Source organism: Prionailurus viverrinus, chromosome B4 (assembly GCF_022837055.1).
Source record: "Prionailurus viverrinus isolate Anna chromosome B4, UM_Priviv_1.0, whole genome shotgun sequence".
Lineage (NCBI taxonomy): Eukaryota > Metazoa > Chordata > Mammalia > Carnivora > Felidae > Prionailurus > Prionailurus viverrinus.
This window is the reverse complement of record NC_062567.1, coordinates 61,327,316-61,343,327: the sequence shown is the minus strand read 5'-3', so window position 1 is coordinate 61,343,327 and position 16,012 is coordinate 61,327,316.

Below are 16,012 nucleotides of genomic sequence, written 5' to 3'. Positions count from 1 at the left end.
GGGATTTGAGGTCATTTTAAATTTCTTTTGAATTTTCCCAATTTGCCTCTATAGACTTACTCTCTTGAGAATCAGGGAATTAAAAAAAAAAAAAAACTTTAAAACTTATGGAGTTAAATTTGTCGTTTTGTTGTTTTTTTTTAATAGTTAAAGAAACTGAAGGAAGAGAACTTATATCTCCAGATGCTGCAGAAACTTATATCTTGGTTGTTTTATTCCTACTTCTGGAAGTCTTGGCACCAGCATGCTCACACTGATAAGCCTCCCTTACTTCATGAAGGTTCTAACTGGTGAAGTACTGGACTCTTACCATGAGCAGGCAGCCAGGAACTAGAGGACATTGGTTAGGGGAGCAAGTCACCAAAAGTGATAACCCAAGAAAACAGGAAGCCACTCAATCTTCTCACCCAGAGGGACTTCCAGACTTTGATCTTGTATGAAAGGTCCACAAAAGTGGAACTCCTTCAAGTCATTCTACTAATATAGTCATAGCTAAGTTGTAACTGTAATTTGTCTAAAATTTAGCAAAAAAAAAAAACTTAGCAAAAAAAATTATTTTACTTAGCATACTTTCCTATATTGAAAGAATAATTACGTAGAAAAGTGAGTTTTAAAAATTGATTCATCAAGGCGCCTGGGTGGCACAGTTAGTTGAGCATTCAACTCTTTTTTTTTTAAATATTGTATTTATTTTTGAGAGAGAAGACACCAGTGGGGGAGGGGCAGAGGGGGTAGGGGGGGATAGAGGATCTGAAGTGGGCTCCTTGCTGACAGCAGAGAACCCGATGCGGGGCTTGAACCCACAAACCATGAGATCATGACCTGAGCTGAAGTCGGATGCTCAACCAACTGAGCCAGCCAGGCACCCAAGCATTCAACTCTTGATTTCAGCTCAGGTCATGATCTCATGGTCATGAGATCAAGCTCTGAGAGTTTATTGTTTCTCTCCCATGCCCAGTGTGGAGCCTGCTTAAGATTCTCTCTCCCTCTCTTCTTTCTGCCCCTCTCTTGCTTGCGCTCTCTCTCTAAAACACATAAAAATAAAAATTGATTCATCTGTTCCACAAGCATCTATGGAGGGACTCCTAGGAGAAAGGCACTGTGCTGTACAGTAAACAAAGTGCCTCAGAGAACTTAGAGCCCAGTGGGAGACACAACATGGAATAAGCATGCAAATGGTTGTATCCTTACAGCTGACGGTTTGCGCTAGGAAGGAAAAGGTGGAGCGCAAAGAAGACTATGACTAAGACTATCCCATCTAGACTGGGATGCCTTGGGATGCATCCCAGGAAGTGCTATTTAAGTTGACATCTAAAAGATGAGACCTAGAGGAGCAGAAAGAAATGTTGAAGACAAGGGGAATGTTCCAGGAAATGTAACTGTAAATGTGATGGCCTTGAATGTCAGAGGAATTGGGGGTGTTCAAAGAAAGGAGGGAACCTTGGGTGTTGGGAAACAGTGAGAGAGATGGGGAGTGTTGAGACCTGAAAATTGACACTACAGCAAGAGCCAATGCAGTGCCTTTCACTTGGATGAAGAACATTGAAATTACCTTCAGAGCAATGCCAAGCCAATGAAGACCTTATGCAGACGGCTGATAATATTTTTACTCTAATATTTTATCTAAAGATATCACTCTGGGGCACCTGAGTGGCTCAGTTGGTTAAGCATCCAACTTTGGCTCAGGTCATGATCTCGAGGTTTGTTAGTTTGAGCCCCACATCAGCCTATCTGATGTCAGCGTGGAGCCCACTTTGGATCCTCTGTCCCCCTCTTTCTCTGCCCCTCCCCTGTTCACTTATTCTTTCTCCCTCAAAAATAAATCAATATTGGGGTACCTGGGTGGCTCAGTTGGTTAAACGTCTGACTTTGGCTCAGATCATGATCTCTAGTTTGTGAGTTCGAGCCCCACATTGGGCTCCGTGCTGACAGCTTGGAAACTGAAGCCTGCTTTGGATTCTGCCTGTCTGTCTGTCTCTCTCTCTCTCTCTCTCTCTCTCTTCCCTTCCCCCACTCACACACACTCTCTCTCAAAAATAAACATTAAAAAAATATTTTCAAACACCACTCTAAAGACTCAAAGTGTAACAAACACAACCACATTTTATTTCCCATAAATTACCACATTAAGCTAAAGGAACTAGATATACTGTAGATGCAAAATCAGAGGTAACTGTGTAGCTTCTGTACTTAGAAGATACACGTCTTAATATTGATTAAAAATATTTACCCTGTATTGACAGCCTACTAATAATTACTTGGGAAAATAAAAATCTGATTTTAACAGCGTCCACAGATCTTTATTATTTTGGTTGGCTCAAAACAAGTATTGTCATTTTAATCTGGTTTAGATAAGTGAGCAGTTAGGGGTACGTAGCTGGCTCGGTAGAGTATGAGACTCCTGATCTCGGGGTTGTGAGTTTAAGCCCCATGTTGAGTGTAGAGATTATAAATAAATAAACTTAAAAAAAATAGGTAAGTGAACTAAGAAAAAAATGAAAGTAAGATATGAAACTAAGATTAGATCATAGAGTCTGTGTTTGACAAGAGAATTTTGTTTACCTACAAATTGTAAAAAATGCCCAGTCATTGTTGTCATTTTTGTCAAATTTTGTCAACTTTGCATAAGACCACCAGAGAAATCTACTCAAAGTTGAGAGTTGAGTTTATTAAATTTACTGCAGGAGAGGACAGTGCCACCTTGACTCAATTGTGACTGGGAAGGAGGGGAGGAGGGTGGATTAAGGAAGGGTTAAGGATTAAGGCTTTGAAGGTTTAGACTTTAGTGGTTTAAAGAAGATCCTTTTAGACAGAGACCTGGTTGGAACTGGCAAAGTTTATGACAGCAAAGTGAGGATTTAAAGTAATTTTTGATAAGTAAACTGTTGTCAGAGAAGCAAGCTCTTTTCCAGGTGAGCAAGCTGTTATCTTAATAGCAAATGTTCCTACAGATGATCTTCCCAGATACACTGACTGGCAAGCACATCCTAAAGCAAATAGTGAAGTTATGTATTCTTTATATTCCTGGGCAAGATTATCCTGGAACAAAGAATTAAAGCAAATAGCCTCAATTTCCACTTTTCCTTTAAAGAATTCTCCTTTTAAAATCCACTAATGCAAGAGATCAATGAGCTATAGTTCAGAAAAATAATTGCTTAGTTGGTGGAGAATGCAACTTTTGATCTCAGAGTTGTGAGTTTAAACCTCGTGAGCATAGAGCTTACTTAAAAAAACAAAAAAACAAAAAAAACAGATAAAAGTGAAAGGCCATACAATGGAGTATCATTTAGCCATAAAAAGGAATAAAGTACTGATACATTCTACGTGAATGAACCTTTAAAACATCATACCAAATGAAAGGAGCTAGCTACAAAGGCCACATATTATATATCATTTCATTCATAAGAAATATACAGGATAGGCAAACCCAGAGGCAGAAAGTAGATGTGTGATTACCTAGGGCTAGGAGGAAGGGAAATGGAGGGACACCACTAAGGGTACAGGCTTTCTTTTAAGGATAATGACAATGTTCTAGAATCAGATAGTGGTGATGGTTGCACAACTTTGTGAATATATTTTAAAGAAAATCACTTCATGGTGTGGCGCCTGGGTGCCTCAGTCAGTTGAGTGTCAGTTGAGTGACTCTTGTGGGATCGAGTCCCATGTTGGACTCTGCACTGGGCATGGAGCCTGCTTGGGATTCTCTCTCTCTCTCCCTCTGACCCTTTCCCCTGCTTGTTCTCTCTCTCTCTCTCAAAAATATAATTAATTGTACACTATGTAAATGTGCATTACATCTCAATTTTTATTTACTTACATTTAAATTTTATTTATGTTTGAGAGAGAGAGCACAAGTAGGTGAGAGACAGAGAGAGAGGGGAACAGAGGATCTGAAGTAGGCCCCATGCTGACAGCAGAGAGCCCAATGCAGGGCTCGAAAGTGAGATCATGACCTGAGCAGAAGTTGGATACTTAACAAACTGAGGCACCCAAGTGCCCCACATCTCAATTTTTAAAAGACAAGGAAAAGACTGAATAGGACCATCCCTGACCTCCACCCCTTGGTTCCTGGGCTCATATATTTAGCTACGAGGGAAAGGTATACTTGCTGTCTACTGATTTAAGTCAATTATTCATCCTGTAAAACAGCATCTCAATCCTGTAAGGTAATTTTCTTTCAGCTAATGTAGTAACTGGATTTTTAGCAGGCCAATCTACCATTTTGTCAAGCCAGATGCTTTTGGGTTGTTGGAGCTTGTGATAATGTTGGTGTACCCTGTGAGTGTAATTCCATTCCATTATGTCCTTCCATATAAACAAGTTCCTTGGTCTGAAGTGATTTGTATGGAACATAAATGGCAATGAGTATGGTCTTCTGTTTAGTGCTGGTGGAGCGCTTGGGGCAGGAAAAGGTTAATTCATTTCTGAAATATGTTTCTATGCCCAGGAGAACAAACTGCTGCTCCTTCCATGATGCAAAGTGCCCAATGTACTCACCTGCCTCCAAGTAGCTCATCAGTTCCTTGGAGAATGGTGTGCTCCGTCTGGAACTCAGCATGGCTTTGACTCACAGCACACGGGTACCCAGGAGAGGCAGAAGTGAGGGGAGGTCCATGCAGAGCCTACTTCCCTGCTGCCATCTCACTTTATGGATAGGCCTAATAAGCAAACACCAGGGTGGCTGGTGAAAGAGGTTGACTGACACCCACAGTACTGGATATACTGTTTCTGACCAGCAAGTCAACCCATTAGCCCCTGTCCATGAATCAATGTTAATTCATACATCAGGATACCTATCCACCAAAGTCCAAAGTTGATAACCAGATGTAGTGGCTCATCAGTCACTCTCGTACTTGCTTAATAGGTTTATCAAACCAGATAGGGAATCCTGTTCTGATAGTTATTTATTGATTTTTTTGCCTGTTTAGACTAGTCAGTTTGTAGATGCTATAAAGGTGAATGAACCAGTACTTTATCTCTGCTTCACATTTAATCACATCCAAGAATCTGCTCTTATAAAGGCCGTGGGGTATTTCAGTATAAGTAACTCAAAAGTCATTTAAAAGATTTACTCTCATCTGTTCCTGGTGGCAGGCTATAACAAGGTTGGCTTTATCACTGTCATTTAGTATCATTTCTAAGTAGGGCTATAAAATAGTTCTGGCTGGAGTCAGCATACTAAACAAACCCAATTCATAAACCAGGACCCTACTTTCTTTCTTTTCATTCACTCCTCATGCGGCCATATGTGTGGACTGAGGTATGACAGAACACTGAGGTGACTTGCTTATATATCCTAATTATGCCTTAATAGCTGCTTGGGGGCGCCTGAGGGGCTCAGTCGGTTGGGCGTCCGACTTCCGCTCAGGTCATGATCTCATGGTTTATGAGTTCGAGCCCCACATTGGCCTCTGTGCTGACAGCTCAGAGCCTGGAGCCTGCTTCGGATTCTATGTCTCCTCCTCTCTCCACCCCTCCCCAGCTTGTGCTCTGTCTCTCTCTGTCTCTCAAAAACAAATAAATGTAAAAAAGCATTAAAAAAAAAAAGAGCTGCTTGGACTGGCCATGTATATACTGTTTCCTGTAACAATGAAATGCTGCTGTGCCAACCCAATTATATAGTTTTGTGAATCAGAGAATACCCCATTCATGATGGACAGTTCAGCAGAGTCAATTTTTGTCCTAAGAACAGGGCCTGGTAGCAATCTAGGAACCCTTTTTCCAAATGGAGAATACTTGTCAACAAAAGAGGGCATGATGCTAGGGGTTTTTGCTAGAATTCCCCTTTTAAAAAAAAAGGGGTTTTGGAGAGGACTCATACAGCACCAAACTTCCCTGTACCATTGGACTCTCTGGGCCATTAGGCCAGAGGGGCAGATGACTTGCACCATAGCCTGAGCATGGTATAGAGCCTTCTCTTGCTTGTGGCCTCATATAAAGGTAGAGTTGTGTGAATTACTTTATAAATTACTTAGGGCAACACATCCGTTTATGGTGTATGTTACCCACGACCCCAAAGAGGTTCATCAAACACTGTGCCTCTTTGTGGTGAGTGGTACAACTTGTGCGCCAGACTATAGTCAGACCCCCAAAATCTCACTAATGTGGCAGTCCTTGAATTTCTTTACATTTATTTCCCATCCTCTGGCATGTGTGTGTTTTATTAAGTCTTACAGAATGCTTACTTTTTTTCCTATTTGTCAGGTCTATCTCGTTAGCATAATATCATCAAAGAAATGGACCAAAGTTCTACAGGATATCAAGATGACAAATCTTACTCTATAAAAGAAAGGAAATTGTTCAAAGGCAGATGTCTAAGCTACACATAGATAAACTCATTGTTATACGTCCATGTCCTAGAGGTAGGAAGAATTATCGTCAGGAGGCAAGAGGGCAACTAGGTGCTGAATCAGCCCATAGGGGAACTCAGATAAGGCCTGACAGGCTCTACCAGGGTGCCACTGATAACTCCCACAAGCCTATGGGGATCCCAGTGACAGAGAGATACATCTGTGGAAATCTTCCACCCACCCTGTAACACTGTATTATCCAAGAAGAAACATGTGGTCAAATAGTCACATGTAGCTATTTAACTTTAAATTAATTAAAATTAAGTAAAATTAAAAATTCAGTTCCTCAACAGACACAGGTGGCCAGCAGCTGCAGTTAGACCATGTAGATACAGAACTATTGGCCAGTGCTGCTATACAAAGCCAGAGTAGGGGTAGCTGGTGATATTTCCCTGACTAACCAATCCCTAAAAGCCTATCGAACCAAATAGGGCAATCCCTACACGGATTCTGCTAGTCATTTAGTATTGGTTTGGACCTGTCTGGACTATGCCAGTTTGCAGCTGCTACACAGGTGAATGAACAGTCCCTCTCTATCTGCTTCACATTTAATCATATCCAAGAATTTGCTCATGAAAGGAAGGTCTGTGGGATATTGCAGTATACTAATTCAAAGGCTATTTAAAGAGTTATTCTCTGGGAAAAGATGGTCTCTTCAATAAATGATGCTAGGGAAACTGGAAGCTACCTACAAAAGAATGAAACTGGGCCACTCTCTTATACCATACACATAAATAAACTCAAAATTGATAAAAGATCCAAATGTGAAATCTGACACCATAAAACATCTGGAAGAAAACCATAGGCAGTAATCTGACACTGGCCTTAGCAACATTTTTCTAGATATGTCTCCTCAGGCAAGTGAAATGAAAGCAAAAATAAACTATTGGGACTACACCAAAATACAATGCTTTTGCATAGCAAAGGAAACCATCAACAAAACTAAAGGGCAACCTATTGAATGGGAGATGACACTCGTAAATGATATACCCAATAAGGGATTAATATCCAAAATATATAAAGAACTTATACAACTCAACACACACACACACACACACACACACACACACACACACACACACACTAGATTAAAAAATGGACAGAGGACCTGAATAGACATTTTTCCAAAGAAGTCACACAGATGGCCAAGAGACACATGAAAAGATGCTTAACATCACTCATCATCACGGAAATGTAAATGAAAACCTTCAGAGGATACCACCTCACATTTGTTAGAATGGCTAAAATAAAAAACACAAGAAACAATTAGTGTTGGTGAGGACGTAGAAAAAAGGGAACCCTTGTGTACTATTGTCAGAAATGCAAATTGGTATAGCCACCATGGAAGACAATATGGAGGTTCCTAAAAAATTAAAAATAGGGGCACCTGGGTGGCTCAGTTGGTTGAGTGTCTGACTCTTGATTTTGGTTCAGGTCATGCTCCCAGGGTTGTGGGATCAAGCCTCATGGAAGGCTCAGTGTTGGGCATGGAGCCTAAGATTCTCTCTCTCTTTGTCTCTCTCTCTCCCTCTGCCTCCTTTCCTCCACTTGTGCACTCTAAGAAATAAACAAATTTAAAAATAAATAAATAAATAAATAAATAAATAAATAAATAAATAAAATAGAATTACCATATGATCCATTTCCATTATTGAGTATTTACCCAAAGAAAAAGTAAAAAAGATATATGTGTTCCTATGGTTATTGCATTATTTACAATAATCAAAATATGGAAGCAGCAGTGTCCATCAATAAATGAATAAAGATGTCATACACACACACACACATACACACACAGAGCCCAATATTACTCAGCCATAAAGAAGAATAAGATCTTGCCATTTGTGACATGTATGGACCTAGAAGGTGAAATAAATGAAATGAAATAAGAAAAAGAAAGACAAATACTGTATGATTTCACTTATATGTGGAATCTAAAAACCAAAACAAATGAACAAACAGACTCATAAATATAGAGAACTAATGGTTGCCAGAGGGGCAGTGGTTGGGGGGAATGGGTGAAATGGGTGAAGGGGAGTGGGAGGTACAGGCTTTCCAGTCATGGGATGAATAAGTCATGGGGATAAAAGGTACAGCATAGGGAATATAGTCAGTGGTATTTATAATAGAGTTGTATGGTGATACACTTATAACCATACACAAGATGGGAGCTACAGTTTTGATTGTAACGTAATGTATGCACTTGTCAAATCACTATGTTGTACACCTGAAACTAATTTAACATTGTGTGTCAACTATACTTCAACTAAAAAATAGATAAAAATAAGAGTTATCCTCATCTCTTTCTAGTGGCATGATATACATAATAAGGTTGGTTGCAATAAGAATTCATTTTTTATTAGTCATTGACATAACACAAGTGTCTTTTAACATATTTTTCCTAATAACCCCACTTTTAAACAGTTTCTGACGGATAATTTAGTTATTCAACAAGTGCTTCACGTAAGTGATACAAGCTGGATTCTTGTATTTTGGGTAGAGTTCCAGGTTCTTATTAATTTGCTCCTTATTAATTAACGTATCAGTTCTTTCACCTGTCCATAGAGGAAGTATAGCAGGAGAGTGAAGAGCTCATGGATGAAGTCAGAGAGCTGGGTTTGAGACTGTCACTCACTTTTGAACATTTAAGCCCAAATGTTCACTCATCAATAGTCATTAATTTACTCATAAAATAAGTATCTTAAAAATAAGCCAGGAATTGGGTATACAATGGTGGGAAAAAAAACGGTTTTCTGTTTAACACTGAGAATAATGATACCTGTGTCTCAAGATTGTATGTGTATTGAGATAATATATGCTAAGTGTCAAGGAATAAGCTGGCATAGCAATTGGTAAATTCTAAACAAATAAGTACCTCTTATGTACCTAGAGATACTTGAACACCTTTTATGTGCTAACATGTCCTGACTGTCCCATTCAGTGGTGACAGGCTACACATGACTATTGAGAATCTGAAATGCTAATCTGATTAGGATGTACTGTAAATATAAAATAAACACTAAAATTCAAAATCTCAATATCAAAAGAAAAGAAATATCTCAGTAATTTTCATATTACATGTTGATAATATAGTTTAAATATATTGGTTAGATGAAACACATTATTAAAATTAATTTTACCAATTTTTTTACCCTTAAAAATTTTTACTTATTTTGAGACAGAAAGAGAGAGAACAGGGGAGGGGCAGAGAGAGAGAGGAGGAGAGAGCATCCCAAGCAGTCTCCATACTGTCAGTGCAGTGACGTTTTTTTACACTTTCTAATTGGGTTACTAGAAAACTTAAAATTACATATGTGGCCCATATTTCATTGCTATTGCACAGCATTGTGCTAGACAATAAGCACTGTGAATATAAATAAAATTAAGCCAGAGTCCCTGCATTCAAGCTCCTAATCTGTCTAGGGATTGAGATTAATTGTAATATAACATGATAAGCATTCCTACAGTAACATAAAAATTCAGCAAGCTGGTTTTATATAAAGAAACAATAGGGGACAGTGGCATGGGCAGCAGGATAGAAAGAGGTCTTCCCCTCACAGAAAAACTGACCTTAGGGAAAGGCATTTGAGGAGGTTCTTCATAGCCCCATGGGTTATTTGACTAATGCTGGGAGTTTCCACAGCCACCTGGATGCTGTTGGGATTCAGACACAGTGGCTACATCTGAAGTGCACAGTGTGGGGACAGACCAGCCTAACTGCAATGATCACATGGGACTGGATCACTCAAAGGGATGATGTGACTCCAGGGGATATGCTTATATAAGGCTTTAGTAAAAGTAAAGGATACAGTACAGGAAGGAAAGCACAGGCAGATAGAGATCGGAGGCTTCAGGGCACAGCTCCCAGGGCCCTTGGTTAATCACACAGAACATACTTTGTCTTTGCAGTATGAACTACCAAGATAGGAGGAAGATATTATAATCGCAGGGATGCTGAGGCATGAGTTTACTGAGGGGTTTTATACTATATACTAGGGAGTTAAAACCAGGTTAGGTAACCATTTAACTATATGCATCATCGTCTATTCTTATTTTGGCCAAGAAGCCAGACTTCCATTCCAGGCTTCCCTGGAATAAACACAGAGCTACCTAAATCTAACAGAAAGGTCATGCTTCCATTCCCATACAACAAAAGAATTTAGGGCTTAATGTAGTAAAGACTGTGGTAGGGAGCCTCTAGGATGGTCCCTAGTGACCCCTAAACCCCTTTTCCTTGAATGTGGGCTGGAAATTTGTGACTCATTTCTAAAAAAGGAATATAACAAAACAACAGGATGTCATTTCCGAAATTAAGTAACAAAAAGACTGTGACTTTCCTCTTGCCTGCTCTTTCTCACACTCATGTTCTATTGCTTTGAGGAAAGTCAGCTGCCATGTTGTAGGTTGCCTTATCGAGAAACCAGCATGGCAAAGAATTGAAGGAAGCTGCAGGCCAATGCTGGCAAGGAACAGAAGCACTCAGTCTAAAAGCCTGAAACACCTGAACCCTGACAACAATCACATGCATGAGCTTGGAAGTGGATCCTTCCTCAGTCAAGCCTTCAGATGAAACTACAGTCCCAACCAACAACCATGATTCAGCCTTGTGAGAGACCTGAAGGAGGCACTCAGCCCAGCACACCCAGATCTCTGAAACTTATGAACTGTGACATAATGTTTTAAGCCTTACATAGTGTCAGTACCTGATGGAGGAATCTAACAATGAGTTTCAGTCTGCAAAAGGATAAACACATGATAGTATGTTCCAAATCTATGAAGTTGGTATACAGTACTAAATCACAAATGAAGGGAAGAGTAAGAGAAGTTAAGGTCACACTGACACAAGGTGAAGCTGGGGGTGGGGGTGGGGGGTGGGGGGAAGCACAAGGCCTCTAGTAATTATAAGTGCAAAGCCAAACAGAGGTGGAAGCTGAAGGGCCGTCTGTGGGAGTAGTATATTGGGATTACATAGCAGACATATTCAAGCAAATTAATCCAGCACTTCTAATACTGGGGAAAGGGCAAATGTTCGTAACTATCATGTAATGAAACGTTCCTTGGTAAGGAATGTATTGTAATCACCGATTTTGGTGTTTTGGACCAAATTAGAAGTTCTTTGATGACTACATTAATTCTTAGGTGCTCCTTTATTACTTTAAAGCTGTTTGACCTTATTTCTCTGTAACTCAGTTTTCTTATATGTATAACAAGGACAATATAACTTCCTGGTGTACTATGAATACTAAATAATCATTCATGACAGGCAGTGAGTAAAGGTCTAAAGGGCATACTTGAGTATGAGCACAAAACTTAACTATCCACACATTTTGTTTCCTACAAGATTCTTTGAAGCATCCAAAAGGAACGGAGTTAATTCTCCCCATGCATAGGAAGTTAATATTTTGCTCAGCCCATTCAGTCATGAGTAAGTATATGTTTTACATTTGATATGAGGTCTTAAAAATAATTAAAAGTGTTTGGGGTCCAGAAAATAATAACAACATAGGAGCCACATTTTGGATATGCAATTCAAAGCAATCAGAGCAGGCAAATCCCCAATGACCAATGGAATTTAACACATCTAAAATGTTCCCAAAGTGACAGGAACAGTTCTGATCATCAAATCCCCACAATTACAACAGCCTAGAATCTCAAACATTATCAACATGTAGTTACAGAGAGATCAGATAATAGAAGACAGGAAGGAAGTGACTGAAAAGGACTTAGAAAAGAAAATGCTCAATTTCCTTTCCTGCTCCTTCCAACTCTTTCAATTCAGGTCAATGGTCTGTTTCTTGCTATTAAAAACAACAACAATTATCTCATAGACAAATCCATTCTACTTAAGCAAAGCAAAAGTTGGGAGAAACTACAAAGATTTCAAATTAAACCTCAATTTGTTTTATGAAATTTACCCTGAAATATCAGCTATGAAAATAATCATGTCTGTGAAAATGGTGTTCGGAGTACAAGTCCATTCCTTTCTAAAAGTTATGCTGAGTTGACTCAACCACTAAGAGGTGTGGGTTAATTTATTCAAGACTGTTGCCTTGCAGGCTGGCCTCCAAGTAAAAGCTCTATGGAAACTGAACACAGGCTTAACGTAATCAATTCCTGGTCAGCCTAAAGACTTCAACTCCCTAGTTACGCAGGCAAGGCAGGCCTCTCTACCTACTCAGTGGCACAATCTAGAAAAAACATTACTCCCTCTTGTTCTCCCTTATCCAATTCAAGTTCCATTGGCTCTTCCTTTGGAACATAGGTTCAAACTGTCTAGTGCATTTTATATTCTAGTGCTCAATACAGACACATATGTCTAATGGCCACCATTTTGAACAATTAAGCTCATTGATTACCTTCTGGTTACCTGTATCTACAGCAGGTTTACTAGGATTACTAGGTTTACTAGGACTATCGAAATGCTATCAGCTTGTATCACTTAACCTTCCTCAGCAAAGCTTTCTTCAAGGTGTATTCACACCCTTTTCAGGGCACCTTCCCAATCTTGATGTAAAATAATCTGACATTCAGTCTCAAGCTTTGCTTTCTTGACTATTTCAGAAGCCTTTCAAGTCCCGATGGCTGTTTGATGTGATAGTCTTCATTTAACTATAGTTTCGCTGTAGTCCTGATTCATACTCCATAATCTCTGCTCTGTAGTCTAAACTTAATATAGGAGAGTTTTGAATACTTCTGAGTTCTATTTTTAAACATCTAGAATTGCAAGAAAATGAACCTTGAATGCACTCCTTTAAACCTGGAAATAGTAACAAACCAACATTATTTATGCTTCTACTGTAATAACAACATATTATTTGTGCTCTTTTCTCTGGACCCTTATCTTGAAAAGAAACTCAGATAAAAATTAATTGGGAAGACTAGTAGTTTTGGCCACTTTCATCTAGATAAAGGCAAGAGAAGGCACTAACCTGGCTGTGGTAAGGTAATATAAGGCATTCCAAAGTAAGAAAATTTCTGTAATTGTATTTCATCTTTTGTTAACATTTATGCCCCTCATAAATATCAACTGACATTTGGACACTTGCTTTTTCTCATCTTCCAGATTGGAAATTCCTTAGAAAAACTTGTTTTACTCTTCTTTGCAGCTTCTGTTGCAGTACCATACTTTCCACAGAGCTTCATACATTATAGGTATTTAACACTTGCAAATTTCCATTTCCAGGAACTAAGGTATATGTAACATGCTGCCCAATGTTACCAGATGGATTTTTTGCTTTTTCCTTTAAAATCAGTTTTATTAATGCTTTCTTTCTGTAGTCATTCTTTAGATGAATATCTGATTTCTTTGACCTTTCACTCTTGCATCTCACTTCTATTTTCAGTTCCCTTCTTCCTGGAGAAATTTCATTGGTCTTTCTTTCATTGAGGGTTTGTCTTTTGCTGTATTATGCATAAAGAATATTTTAGACACACTGCTCAGAGCTTCAAACACCTAAAAGGCTGAATTTATCTTTTTACTAATTTTAGTGGTTTATGCAGGCTACTCCCTCCTGTCCTTTGAAAATTCATTGTCATAGAATGTTCATTGGTACCTATAAGGTTCTAGCCTTAACATTGTAAAAGGCACTCCTAATATGAAAAGTATTAAAGAATAACAAAAGCAGTCATTCAACATTGTTACATGCAACCTTATATACAACCCTGTTTTATACTATACTAGTTTTTTGAAATATTTGAAAGTTAGTGTTGACTTTTGGGAATGATGCAAGCCTGAATACATTCAGGGTGCCTGGGTGTCTCAGTGGTTAAGCGTCCTACTTTTGGTTTCGGCTCAGGTCATGATCTAAGGGTTCGTGGGTTCGAGCAACACATCAGGCTCTGTGCTGACAGCATGGAACCTGCTTGGGATTCTGTCTCCCTCTCTCTCTGCCCCTACCGCACTCATGCTCTCTCAAACAAAATAAAAAATTAAAAAAAAGACTAACCATATCCATCTGTGCTTGCTCCTTAATCACCACTGTAATCACTGATTTTTTAAAACATCTTAAAAAACTGAGGAATTGAGATATGTCAATATTTATTCCATGAAAAATTCAAACATTTAACAAGTGTTTTTGTTTAAAAGTAAACCTATCACATGGTTACATAAATAGCATTTTTATGAAAAATATATATCCAAACAAAATTATGAAAAGTCTGGCCTTGTTTTACATTTCTGCCAATCTCTTTAATGTCTGACTTGATAGAAGACCCTTGAATTTCCTACCTACTTGTGCATTCAGCTTGTTGTTGAGCCATGCCATGGTTTAAGTGTATTAGGAAATCCCATTTCACACACATAGATGGCTTATGTGCACAAGAGCTTTCTTCCAGCTTTTTCAGATAATCGCATAATATTCTTCTTGGACACTGCACCAAAAGCTGAGTGTTCCCTAAAGGTTAGTTGCAACATGGAAGCTTCACATGATAGATATCTTTTTGCATTCTTCTATCGAAATCCATTTGGTCTACCTGGCATTTTCAATAATCTCTTATCAACATGCATCGGTCATCAGAAAACATTGGTTCACTAAGTTATGCAGATCTTCCAAATATTGACATACATCAAAAATTACATTAAGGGGTGCCTGGCTGGATGAGTCAGTTCAGCATGTGACTCTTGATCTCAGGGTTGAGTTCAAGCCCCGCTTTGGGCATGGAGCCTACTGTAAAAATTTTTTTTAAATGATCAAACTCATTTTCACTGAGCTGACCAGAGGTCTAGTAGTAAGATGCTATCAAACTTGGTCTCAGATATAAGTTTTCCAAAATCTGAATTTTTTTAGAAAGCTCATTTTATCATTGGTAATAAATATCTTTATTTTCATGGAAATGTGAGGACGGCAGTTTTCAGAAAAATGTCAATGATTCCTTCAAGTAAAAATGACATCCTAAGGTTGAGTTCCCAAGTCAAAATGTTACATTTTTCCTCAATGACCAATGTATCATTATTGCTTATAATCTCTGCTTCAGATTGTTCTGAAATGCAGTTTCTGTACTTGCTATTTCACCACCTAGAATATTTAAAAGACGTGTACTCAAGGGTTGAGGTTTAATTATATTAGCAATTTTCACTACTTTTTCAAAGACATTAAGACTTAAAAAAAAAAAATATGGTGCCAGCAGTTTTCCCAACCACTGCTTTTCTAACTGAATCTTATCATTGACATGAAACCATCAAATAGTCAAAATGAGCACAGCTGCTTAGTATTTTATGAAAAGCCCAGTCTTCTGTAGTCTTTGGAACATAGTTTTTAAACTTGTAATAAAATACACATAAAAGTTACTATCTTAAGGACTTTTTTTTTTAGTAAAAAAGATTTTAATGTTTATTTTTCAGAGAGACAGAGACAGAGTATGAATGAGTTAGGGGCAGAGAGAGAGGGAGACACAGAATCTGAAGCAGGCTCCAGGCTCCAAGCTGTCAGCAGAGAGCCCAATGTGGGGCTCGACCTCACAAGCTGTGAGAACATGACCTGAGCTGAAGTCAGATGCTCAATCAACTGAGACACCCAAGTGCCCCCCTTAAGGATTTTTAAGTGTGCAGTTCAGTGATGTTAAGGATATTCACAATAGCAAAACTGAAACTATACTCCCCTTAAACTCCCCATTTCTCCCTACTCCCAGAAATGTGGTTAAGTATGAACCATATATATATATGT